We start from the raw sequence: 12120 nt of genomic DNA on the forward strand, positions 1-12120 counted from the left end.
AGTCAGCGTAGTGTCCAGAGCAATGAGGGGCTACCGGAAGACAGGCCAGTACATCAGGAGACATAGAGGAGGCCAAAGGAGGGCAACAACCCAGCAGCAGGACCGCTATCTCTGCCTTTGTGTAAGGAGGAGCAGGAGGAGTACTTCCAGAGCCCTGCAAAATGACCTCAAGCAGGCCACAAATGTGAATGTACCTACTCAAACGGTCAGAAACAGACTCCATGAGGGTGGTATGAGGACCCGACCTCCACAGGTGGGGATTTGTGCTTACAGACAAACATTGTGCACCAAGATTGGCAAATTCACCACTGTCACCCTGTGCTCTTCACAGATGAAAGCAGGTTCACACTGAGCACATGTGACAGACATGATAGAGTCTGGAGTCACCGTGGAGAACGTTCTGCTGCCTGCAACATCCTCCAGCATTACCAGTTTGGCAGTGGGTCAGTATTGGTGTGGGGTGGCATTTCTTTGGGGGCCGCACAGCCCTCCATGTGCTTGCCAGAGGTGCCTGACTGCCATTAAATACCGAGATGAGATCCTCAGACCCCTTTTGAGACCATATGCTGGTGTGGTTGGCCCTGTGTTCCTCCTAATGCAAGACAATGCTAGACCTCATGTGGCTGGAGTGTGTCAGCAGTTCCTGCAAGAGGAAGACATTGATGCTATGGACTGGCCCGCCCGTTCCCCAGATGTGAATCCGATTGAGCACATCTGGGACATCATCTCTCTCTTCCTCCACCAACGCCATGTTGCACCACAGACTGTCCTAGAGTTGGCGGATGCTTTTGTCCAGGTCTGGGAGGACATCATTCAGGAGACCATCCACCACCTCATCAGGAGCATGCCCAGGCATTGTAGGGAGGTCTCACAGGCACATGCACACTACTGAGCCTAATTTTTACTTGTTTTAAGGACATTATACCAAAGTTAGATCAGCCTGTAGTGTGGTTTTCCACTTTGATTTTGAGTTTGACTCCATATCCAGACCTCCATGGGTTGATAAATTTGATTCCATTGATATTTTTTGTGTGATTTTGTTATCAGCACATTCAACTATGTAAAGACGAAAGTATTTCATACGATTAGTTCATTCATTCAGATCTAGGATGTGTTATCTTAGTGTTCCCTTTATTTTTTGAGCAGTGTATTTCCATTCACAGACCCATGTGGGGGCTTGTTTTTTGTTTGACCATTTGTGCTTTGTAATGACATCACTCATTTTACCATAAAATGTATGATACTGAACATGTTTATTTCAATTGGGAAATTAGAACAGTCCATAAAATAGGAAAAAGGGGTGATTTATGGGGAAAAAATGGGAAAAAGGGGTGATTTAATTGTTTGTTGGAGGAGGGCTTTTTCATATTTTTTTATTCCTTTTTAACATTTATTGTATGGTTTTTATGTCCTCATAGGAGACGATTTACAGCAATCAATAGCACAGAACTGATCAGTATTATTGGTGATCCTCTTCTCTGAACTGAAGAGACCAGAGAAGAAACTCCAAGAGAAGAAGACCCCAGGAGAGCTTCTGAGGCAGGTAAGGAGACCTCCATCTGTCATCTTTGCTGATCGAATTCCTGTGGTCGTGCAGCGGGTAATACGATTAGCCATTACAAGCACCACATTGCTGCAGATGCTGTGATCAGTATTGATCAAAGAATCTGAAGGGTTAATGACACAGAATGTGTCTGATTGTGGGGTGTCTGACTGCTGGGATCCCTGTGATCTTTAGAATGGTATCAGGATCTCCCTGCGAGTGGGCCAGGTTGGACATTCCTCCTCCTTCATTCTCTGTGGGAGCACAGGAGATACATGAGTGCTGTACTCAGCTGTCTCAAGCTCTCCCATAGAGAATTAATGGAATAGACATGATGACCATGCTCAATGCACAGGAAGATTATGCCGACATTCTGGAGATCACAGGGTGCCGCAGCGGTCAAATTCCATGTGATCAGACACTTATCACCTATCCGATAAGTTTTAAAATGATGGACTACCCCTTTGATACTACTTTTTTTTATTAACAGTAGTTAAAGCTCTAATTTATGCATATTATGTGATTGTTCCCAGTTTTTCCATTACATTTCATATGCTCTTTGATAATTAACATTAAATACTGTTAACTAGCAACGCTCCTTTATAAATGATTGTCTTTATCAGGATTTCCAGTTCGGTGCTTATACTGTATGAAATTTTTAGCTAATTTCCTTGTAGCATCTGTTACTTAACACTTATGCATTAGGCTAAGAAAGATTTGGTTTGAGGTGTTCATTAGATGGTCAGGAGAATCTAGCTGATTACCTTTACTGACCCTGTATACTTTATATTTAGATACATTATTTAGAGAGGAGCGAATTTTTGAAAAATTCAATTCGGCCCATTCGCCGAATTCCCCCCCCCCCCCCCCAAAATAGTTTTGGTCTGAATTTATTTGTGGGGAACCGCTATTACAAACGGCTATTTCTGGCCAACAGAGAGCCTCAATAGGGATGTAGAACACTTTGCCTTGCTGTAACATGCATAGGGTGGTGCACAGGCGTCGCTATTGGAATCACTGTCACAGAGTGGCACAATGAAAGAGCGTAGATGCGGCATCAGTATTAGCAGACCATATAGTGGCTGCATGACACAGCGTGGAGGTGGCAGCAGCATGAAAAACACATATAGTGGCTGAATGACAAAGCGTGGAGGTGGCGGCAGCATGAGGAGACCATATAGTGGCTCAATGACACAGCCTGGAGTTAACGGCAACATGAGGAGACCATATAGTGGCTGAATGACACAGCCTGGAGTTGGCAGCAGCATGAGGAGTATCAAAAACAGCTTACATTAGCGTGGTCTGCAATGGCAAGAGATACTCAACCCCAAGTGCAGTTGTGCACCTATGCTGGGGTGGAGCTCCTGCACTTGTGGTCCGTTGCTATGGGCGATCCCCAGCAGAATATGCATACAATGTAGGATGCCTGCAGACGGTCACAAGTACCACAATAGCATCCTACACCTGATAAATGTGTGGATGCATGAACTTTAAACATTAAACAAACTCATCGATATGGTCTAAAATGGCAGATGATCCTCAACCCCAAGTGCAGTTTTGCACTTTGAGTTGGGGTGGAGGTCCTGCATTTGTGGACCACAATATAGGTTCACTACTGTGGTAGATGTAAACATGTCTTAAAATTGAGACATTAGCCATTATATCCTTATATGAGGACATACCTGAGCCCGCACACCAACACCAAGGTTTCTCAAATGGTAGGGGACCTAACAACTAGCCTACCTGTGCATGATAAGCAAAACCAGGAACCAAATTACAGCAGCATCAGGTCCGACTTGTAAACTGCTCCCAGGTTAACTCCAGTGTGACTATGCACACATACAATGGGAGGGGGAGAGACAGGCTACAAGCCCCAGGAGACCATAGAGTGGCTGAATTACGCAGCGTAGAGGTGGCGGCAGCATAAGGACCCCATTCAGTGTCGAAATGACACAGCAAGGAGGTGGCAGCAGCATGAAGAGACCATAGAGTGGCTGAATTACGCAGCGTGGAGGTGGCGGCAGCATAAGGACACCATACAGTGTTGGAATGACACAGCAAGGAGGTGGCAGCAGCATGAGGAGACCATATAGTGCCTGAATGACACAGCGTGGAGGTAGTGGCAGCATGAGGAGTCCATATAATGGCTGAATGACACAGCATTCAGGTGGCGGAAGCATGAGGAGTCCATATAATGGTTGAATGACATAGCGCGGAGGTGGAAGCCGCATGAGGAGACCAAATAGTGCCTGAATGACATATTGTGGAGGTGGCAACAGCATGAGAAGTCCATATAGTGGCTGAATGACACAGCGTTGAGGTGGCAGCAGCATGAGGAGAGCATATAGTGGCTGAAATGACACAGACTGGAGTTGGCGGCAGCACGAGGAGACCACATAGTGGCTAAATGACATAACCTGGAGTTGGCAGCAGCAGATAGTGGCTGAATGACACAGCCTGGAATTTGCAGCAGCATAAGAAGAACATATAGTGGTTGAATGACACAGCCTGGTGGTGGCAGAAGCATGAGGAGACCATATAGTGTCTGAATGACACAGCCTGGAGTTGGCAGCAGCATGAGAAGACCATATAGTGCCTGAATAACACAGCTTGGAGGTGGCAGCAGCATGGGGAGACAATATAGTGGCTGAATAACCCAGCGTAAAGGTGGCAGCAGCATGAGGAGACCATATAGTGGCTGAATGGCACAGCGTGGAGGTGGCGGCAGCATGAGGAGACCATATAGTGCCTGAATGACACAGTGTGGAGGTGGCGGCACTATGAGGAGACCCTATAGTGCCTGAATGACCCAGCGTGAAGCTGGCAGCAGCATGTAGTGGCTGAATGATACAGTCTGGAGTTGCTGGCAGCATGAGGAGAACATATAGTGTTTGATTGACACAGCCAGGAGATGGCGGAAGCATGAGGAGATCATATATTGTTTGAATTACACAGCGTGGAGTTGGAGGCAGCATATAGTGGCTGAATGACACAGCCTGAAGTTGGCGGCAGCATGAGGAGAATATATAGTGGTTAAATGACACAGCCTGGAGGTGGCGGAAGCAAGAGGAGACCATATAGTGGCTTAATGACACAACCTGGAGTTGGCGGCAGCATGAGGAGACCCTATAGTGGCTTAATGACACAGCCTGGAGTTGGCAGCAGCATGAGGAGAACATATAGTGGCTGAATGACACAGCCTGGAGGTGGCCGAAGCATGAGGAGACCATATAGTGGCTGAATGACACAACCTGGAGGTGGCAGCAGCTTCAGGAGAACATATGGTGGCAGTATGAGACAGCTTGGAGCTGGCATCAGCATGAGGAGAACATATGGTGGCAGAATGAGACAGCCTGGAGCTGGCATCAGCATGAGGAGAACATATGGTGTCAGAATGAGGCAGCCTGGAGGTGGCAGCAGCATCATGAGTCCTGAAAATGACCCGGTAACAGAGTAGTGCGGTGGGTGGCAATACCAGCACCCGGTGATGAAGGTGGGTGAAAAAATGAGAACTTGTCATCAGATGTGTGGCATCAGGAGGGTTGCAGGATCAGAAAGTGTTATTGTGCACAAGTAGGTATTGACAATATGCATTACGTAAAACTTAACTTTTAATAATATGCTTAGGATAAAATATATGGACACAATTTTTTTTTTAATCAACAAAAGGAAAGGTGTGCAAAAAACATCATGTGCCACCTACACCACCAAGTATTGGTGTGATGCAAAGACCTCTAATAGGTGGAAGGGAACAATGTATGGTTCATTGTAACCGGTGGAGGTAAAAACTTCTTTTGTAAGGTCCTACTCTCGCATTACTAATTCCCTTCTTGGCAAGTGTTAGTCGCCCTAAAAAGGACAGCCCCACACAGGAACCTCTCACTATTTCCACCTAAAAACCCTGGTAAATGGCAACTAAACCAAAAAAAGGGAGGAAAAAAAGCTAATTAGACATAATGTCACACCAAATGCCAAAAATGGGCTGGAAAAAATTATTGGCACCATTAACTTAATATTTGGTTGCACACACTTTGGAAAAAATAACTGCAGATACAAATCAAAAAATGTTGCAGTATCTTGTAATACCTTTTTGCTTTGGACTTGATAAAGGGAGGAATCCCGAAAGCTTCTCTACAAAATTCTGTTAGTCCAATAAAAAAGGTATTACAAGATACTGCAACATTTTTTGATTTGCATCTGCATCACTGGACTAATACAGCTACACAAATTTACAAAAAAATAACTGAAATCAGTCGCTTCCTATAACCATCAATAAGCTTCTTACACCTCTCAGCCGGAATGTTGGACCACTCTTCCTTTGCAAACTGCTCCAGGCCTCTCTTATTGGAAGGGCTCCTTTTCCCAACAGCAATTTTAAGATATCTCCACAGGTGTTCAATGGGATTTAGATCTGGACTCATTTCTGGCCACTTCAGAACTCTCCAGCGCTTTGTTGCCATCCATTTCTGGGTGCCTATTGATGTATGTTCGGGGTCATTGTCCTGCTGGAAGACCCAAGATCTCGAATGCAAACTGAGCTTTCTGACACTGGGCTGTACAGTGCGACCCAAAATTTGTTGGTAATCCTCAGATTTCATAATGCCTTGCACACATTCAAGGCACCCAGTGCCAGAGGCAACAATACAACCCCAAAACATCATTGAACTTCCACCATATTTCACTGTAGGTACTGTGTTCTTTTCTTTGTAGTCCTCATTCCATTTTCGGTAAACAGTAGAATGATGTGCTTTACCAAAAAGCTCTGTCTTGGTCTCATCTGTCCACAAGACATTTTCCCAGAAGGATTTTGGCTTACTCAAGTTCATTTTGGCAACATGTAGTCTTGCTTTTTTATGTCTCTGTGTCAGCAGTGGGGTACTCCTGGGTCTCCTGCCATAATGTTTCATTTAATTTAAATATTGACTGATAGTTCACACTGACACTAATGCTCCCTGAGCCTGCAGGACAGCTTGAATATCTTCGGAACTTGTTTGGGGCTGCTTATCCACCATCCGGACTATCCTGCGTTGGCACCTTTCATAAATTTTTCTCTTTCGTCTATGCCCTGGGAGATTAACTACAGTGCCATGGGTTGCAAACTTCTTGATAATGTTGCACACTGTGGACAAAGGCAAATCTAGATCTCTGGAGATGGACTTGTAACCTTGAGATTGTTGATATTTTCCCACATTTTTGGTTCTCAAATACTCAGACAGTTCTCTTCTCCTCTTTCTGTTGTCCATGCTTAGTGTGGCACACGCAGACACACAATGCAAAGACTAAGGGAACTTCTCTCCTTTTTATCTGCTTTCAGGTATGATTTTTATATTGCCCACACCTGTTACTTGCCCCAGGTGAGTTTAATGGAGAATCACATGCTTAAAACAATCTTATTTTTCCACAATTTTTAAAGGGTGCCAATAATTTTGTCCAGCCCATTTTTGGAGTTTTGTGTGACATTATGTCAAATTAGCTTTTTTCCCTCCCTTTTTTGGTTTAGTTCCAATACACACAAGGGGAATAAACATATGTATAGCAAAACATGTGTTACTGCAATCATTTTCTGTGAGAAATACTTTGTTTTCTTGACAAATTTCAGGGGTGTCAACAGTTACGGCCATGACTGTATGAATACAATCTAAAGACTTCAAATCTTCAAGAAACATATCAATTGTGATTATAGGTGAAATCACTTTAGCCTCAATGTAATATTTCTTTTAAAAAAGAAGATGCACCTAAACTGCATGTAGTGTGAATTTGCATCAACCCCCTAATAAGATCACCTGATTAACCTCCAAGACCAGCAGGAGCAATCATCAACATAATCCTCAGTCAGAGAATTCATGGGAAATGAAGGCTACATTACAGAACCCACATCACCGTGCAATTGTAAACCAAAATGGAGCCTACCCCATGCATGACACTTCAGCAAAAAGAGGTAAGCAAAAGGCAAACACTTAAAGCTCTACATCGTTCTTTCTTAATAGCCTATGCTTCTCAATATAAGCAAAAAAATATAAATAAATCCTGGAATAATTTTTTAAATGATTGGACTGCATTGTTCCAGTGCAAAAAGACCCTAAAGAAACACAAGATTTAAGTCCCCTGCCTGGATGTCATCATTTATAAGTGTGGCTGATATACTGTAGCAACATGACAGTAACCTAATAAGAATGATATGCATATTCCTTTCATTTATTTTATGTCTATATTCTTCCTGTCTGATATCTTTTTCTTAGACATGAAATTTAGGGATGAGCTAATCGAATCTGACAAATCAGTTACGAATTTCAGGAAGAAATTTGATTCGCAATGAATGCGAATATCGCCGCAATTCTATCGCGCGAGTCACTTCATTAAACTACATTTAGTGTTGTCCAGGCTCCAGAGCATCTAAAATGGCGGGTCCACATGTAAGAATATGGGGCAAGGAATCCTGGGAAGGCGGGAACAAGGGTAGGTGGGATGACCCTGAATCATATGCAGGATGCAGCCTATCAGCAGCCAGTCACCCCTGTGAATTCACAGCCCTATATAATCGGCAGCCATATTGCAGACAGTAACTTCAGCCTTTCACTGCAGAGAGATAGATAGATAGTGTGTTGCACAGAATAGCTTTTTCCAGCAGCGATTCACCTCCTAGTCAAGTCAGCGTTCACTGCTCTCTGAGAGATAAACAGAGAGCAGTGTGTGTTTCACAGAAAAGCATTCTTACTGCAGTGATTTACCTCCCAGTCACTGTCTACAGCGTTCTATTACAGAGAGCAGTGTGTTGCACAGAAGAACAACAGCATAATCTGCACTTTACAACATCTTTACAGCCGGATCTATTTTTATCATATTGTAACCTGGTCTTATTAATATGTAATGACTCTGTTTATTATTCTATGTACTTTTATTTTCTTATTCTCAAATATCTGTTTTAAAGAAAAAATCTTTAATAAAAAAACAGTCATGAAAAAAAAGAACAACAGCAATTCAGCTCATGCACAAATCCTGCCTAGAAGCACTGATAGGGAAGGGAGGGAGATTGAGAATGTGCAATTTTGGGTGTAGTACAGAGAGACTGTGTGCTGCAGCACTGGTGTGTACTGCCGGTGTTGTGCACAAATACTTTTTTAAGCGTACTGTAGTGCATTGTTCTGCCCTCATAGGTGCATACCACATATGTACATCTAAGTGGTGTACTATTTTGTTCCTGTTAAAGTCTCAAGGGCCTAGATATTGTGAAAGGCCTGGAAAAAGTACTAACCAGCTGCTGTTATACCCAAATACTTTTTTACGTGTACTGTGGTGGATTTTTCTGCCCTCAAAAGTGCATATCACATATGTACATCTAAGTGGTGTACTATTTTGTTCCTGTTAAAGTCTTAAGGGCCTAGATACTGTGAAAGGCCAGGCAAAAGTACTCACCGGCTGGTGTTGTACACAAGTACTTTTTTAAGTGTACTGTACTGCATTTTTCTCCCCTAATAAGTGCATAGTACATACGTACATGTGAGTGGTGTTCTATTTTGTTCCTGTTAAAGTCTTAAGGGCCTAGATACTGTGAAAGGACAGGCAAAAGTACTCACCAGCTGGTGTTGTACACACATACTTTTCTAAGCGTACTGTAGCACATTTTTCTGCCCTCACATGCCTGTTGCTATTTTAGACAAATACTGTTTTAAGTGTAGTGAAGCATATTGTACTCCCCTCATATATGCACTAAGTATGTCACGCAGAGAAGTGCCAGGACATGCACAGAGGAATGGCATAGGCCTAAATTCATCAGGCGCAGGCAGAGGTTGCAGCAGACTGGAGGCGAGTGGCAGCAGGAGTCGCAGCAAAAGGCCTGATCTCTCGGTATCAGCTAGCAGTTGTATCTCAACCAGCAACTCATCTGCCATCATTGATTGGTGAACACAGTCATCCACTTCATCCCAAGTGACACCCCTAGTCAACAGTCGGTGGGTTACTCAGACACAACCCTCAGTTGGCATGGCCGGGAGCAGTCCCTGTCCTCCCATTGCCTCTGTCCTATGCTGTTCCCTCCCCTAGAGAAGTATCTTATGGTGTGGTTTCAGCTTCACAATTCAGTGAGGACGATCTAATAGAGGACAGTCAGCAGCTACTGCCCAGCCAAGAAGTGGAGGAGACATCCACCGCTTCCTCCACTAGGTGGGCAAGTAGTGATGAGGAGAGTAATGTGGGTGGTGGTGTTGCCAGCGTTCAGGGTCCTGAAGCAGACACTGTTGAGCAACCAGAGGAGGACATCAGTGAAGTGCTGCGCCACAATAAAGCAGCCTGGGAGAACCGTGGCTCCGATGTGGTGGTTCAGCCTGCTGCATCACCCAGTGGCGTGCCACTCCATGTTTTAGCCAGCCAAGGCTCCACCACCTCAGCCGAAGGGAGCTGTATGTCATGCTTCCTTATGTCACTCCAGATGCTTTTGCTCCTCCTACTTTGAATCATTCTGCCAGCAATTCATCGGCAAAACTATGTCCAAGAGACGACGGTATGTGCCCACTCATCCAACGGCACAGAAGCTGAATGTGCTCCTGTCCAAGTTGCTGGTGCTGCAGTCCCTCCCTTTTCAAGTGGTGGACTCTGCACCTTTCAGAGAACTGATGGCTTGTGCCAAGCCAAGGTGGAGATTCCCCAGCCATCATTTCTTTGCGAAGAAGGCAGTACCAGCCCTGTACAATTTTGTGGAAGAGAAGGTGGTCCAGTCCTTGAGCATGTCAGTGTGTACCAAAGTGCACGGCAGCGCTGATGTCTGGAGCTGTAAATATGATCAGGGACAATACATGTCCTTTTTGGCCCACTGGGTGAATGTGGTTCCTGCACAGGCACAAAAACAACTGGGACAGGTCTCGCCACTTCCTCTTCCATGCTCTCAGGCCGTTGGTCCTGTTACAGAGTGCAACTCCGCCTCCTCATCCTCCACCGTGTCCTCAGCCTCCACTGCACAGACAAGTCTCAGTGCCCCTTCAGCATATCATGTGTACAGGGCACATCGATGTCACACTGTTCTTCACATTGTTTGCCTTGGTAAACGGAGTCACACAGGGGAGGAACTGCTAAAAGTAATTCATAAAGAAATCGAAGCATGGCTTACAGTGGGGATCAAAAGTTTGGGCACCCCAGGTAAAAATTCGTATTAATGTGCATAAAGAAGCCAAGGGAAGATGGAAACAATCTCCAAAAAGCATCAAATTACAGATTAGATATTCTTATAATGTGTCAACAAGTTAGATTTTATTTCCATCATTTCAACTTTCAAAATAACAGAAAACAAAAAAATGGTGTCTGCAAAAGTTTGGGCACCCTGCAGAGTTAATATCTTGTGCTGCCCCTTTTGGCAAGTATCGCAGCTTGTAAACACTTTTTGTAGCCAGCCAATAGTCTTTTAATTCTTGTTTGAGCTATCTTTGCCCATTCTTCCTTACAAAAGTCTTCCAGTTCTTTGAGACTTCTGGACTGTCTGTCACGCACTGCTCTTTTAAGGTCTATCCATAGATTTTTAATTATGTTGAGGTCAGGAGATTGTGAAAGCCGTGGAAGAACCTTCAGTTTACGCCTCTTGATATAATCCCCCGTGGATTTCGAGGTGTGTTTAGGATCATTTTCCATTTGTAGAAGCCATCCTCTCTTTAACTTCAGCTTTTTCACAGATGGCTTTTTCACAGACTCATCAAGTTAGCATCCAAAATTTGCTGAAATTTTATTGAATCCATTTTTCCTTCTACTCCTGACATGCTCCTTGTGCCACTGGCTGCAATACAACCCCAAAGCATGATTGATCCAACCCCATGCTTAACAGTTGGACAGAGGTTATTTTCATTAAATTCTGTTCCCCTTCTTCTTCAAACGTACCTTTGCTCATTCTGGCCAAAAAGTTCAGTTTTACCTTCATCAGTCCAAAGAACTTGTTTCCAAAATGCATCAGGCTTGTCTATATGTTAATTTGCAAAGTTCAAACGCTGATTTTTGTAGTAAGGACATAGAAGAGGTTTTCTTCTGATGACTCTTCCATGAAGACCATATTTGTACAAGTATCTCTTTATAGTGTAATAGTATACCACAACTCCAGTGTCTGCCAGATCTTTCTGGAGGGATTGTGCAGTCAAACGTGGGTTTTGAATTGTTTGTCTCACAATCCTGCGAGCTGTTCTGTCTGATATTTTTCTTGGTCTTCCAGATCTTGCTTTAACTTCCACTAATTCTGATGACTGCCATTTCTTAATTACATTCCGAACAGAGGATATTGACATCTGAAAACGTTTTGCTATCTTTAGCCTTTTCCAGCTTTGTGAGGGTCAACTATTTTCAGTTTCAGATTTCTAGACAACTGCTTAGAAGAACCCATGGTGCTGATTGTTGGGGCAAGGTCAGATGAGTCTGGGCATTTAAAACCTTTGAGATTGACATCACCTGGTCTTCCCAGATGATGATTGAGAACAATCCATGACACTGGCAGGTCTCAGCTTTGCAAAGGGGCAGTGCATGCTATAAATTCTGCAGGGTGCCCAAACTTTTGCAGACGACATTTATTTGTTTTCTGTTATTTTGAAAGTGTAAATGATGGAAATAAA

Source organism: Hyla sarda, chromosome 1 (genome assembly GCF_029499605.1).
Source record: "Hyla sarda isolate aHylSar1 chromosome 1, aHylSar1.hap1, whole genome shotgun sequence".
Lineage (NCBI taxonomy): Eukaryota > Metazoa > Chordata > Amphibia > Anura > Hylidae > Hyla > Hyla sarda.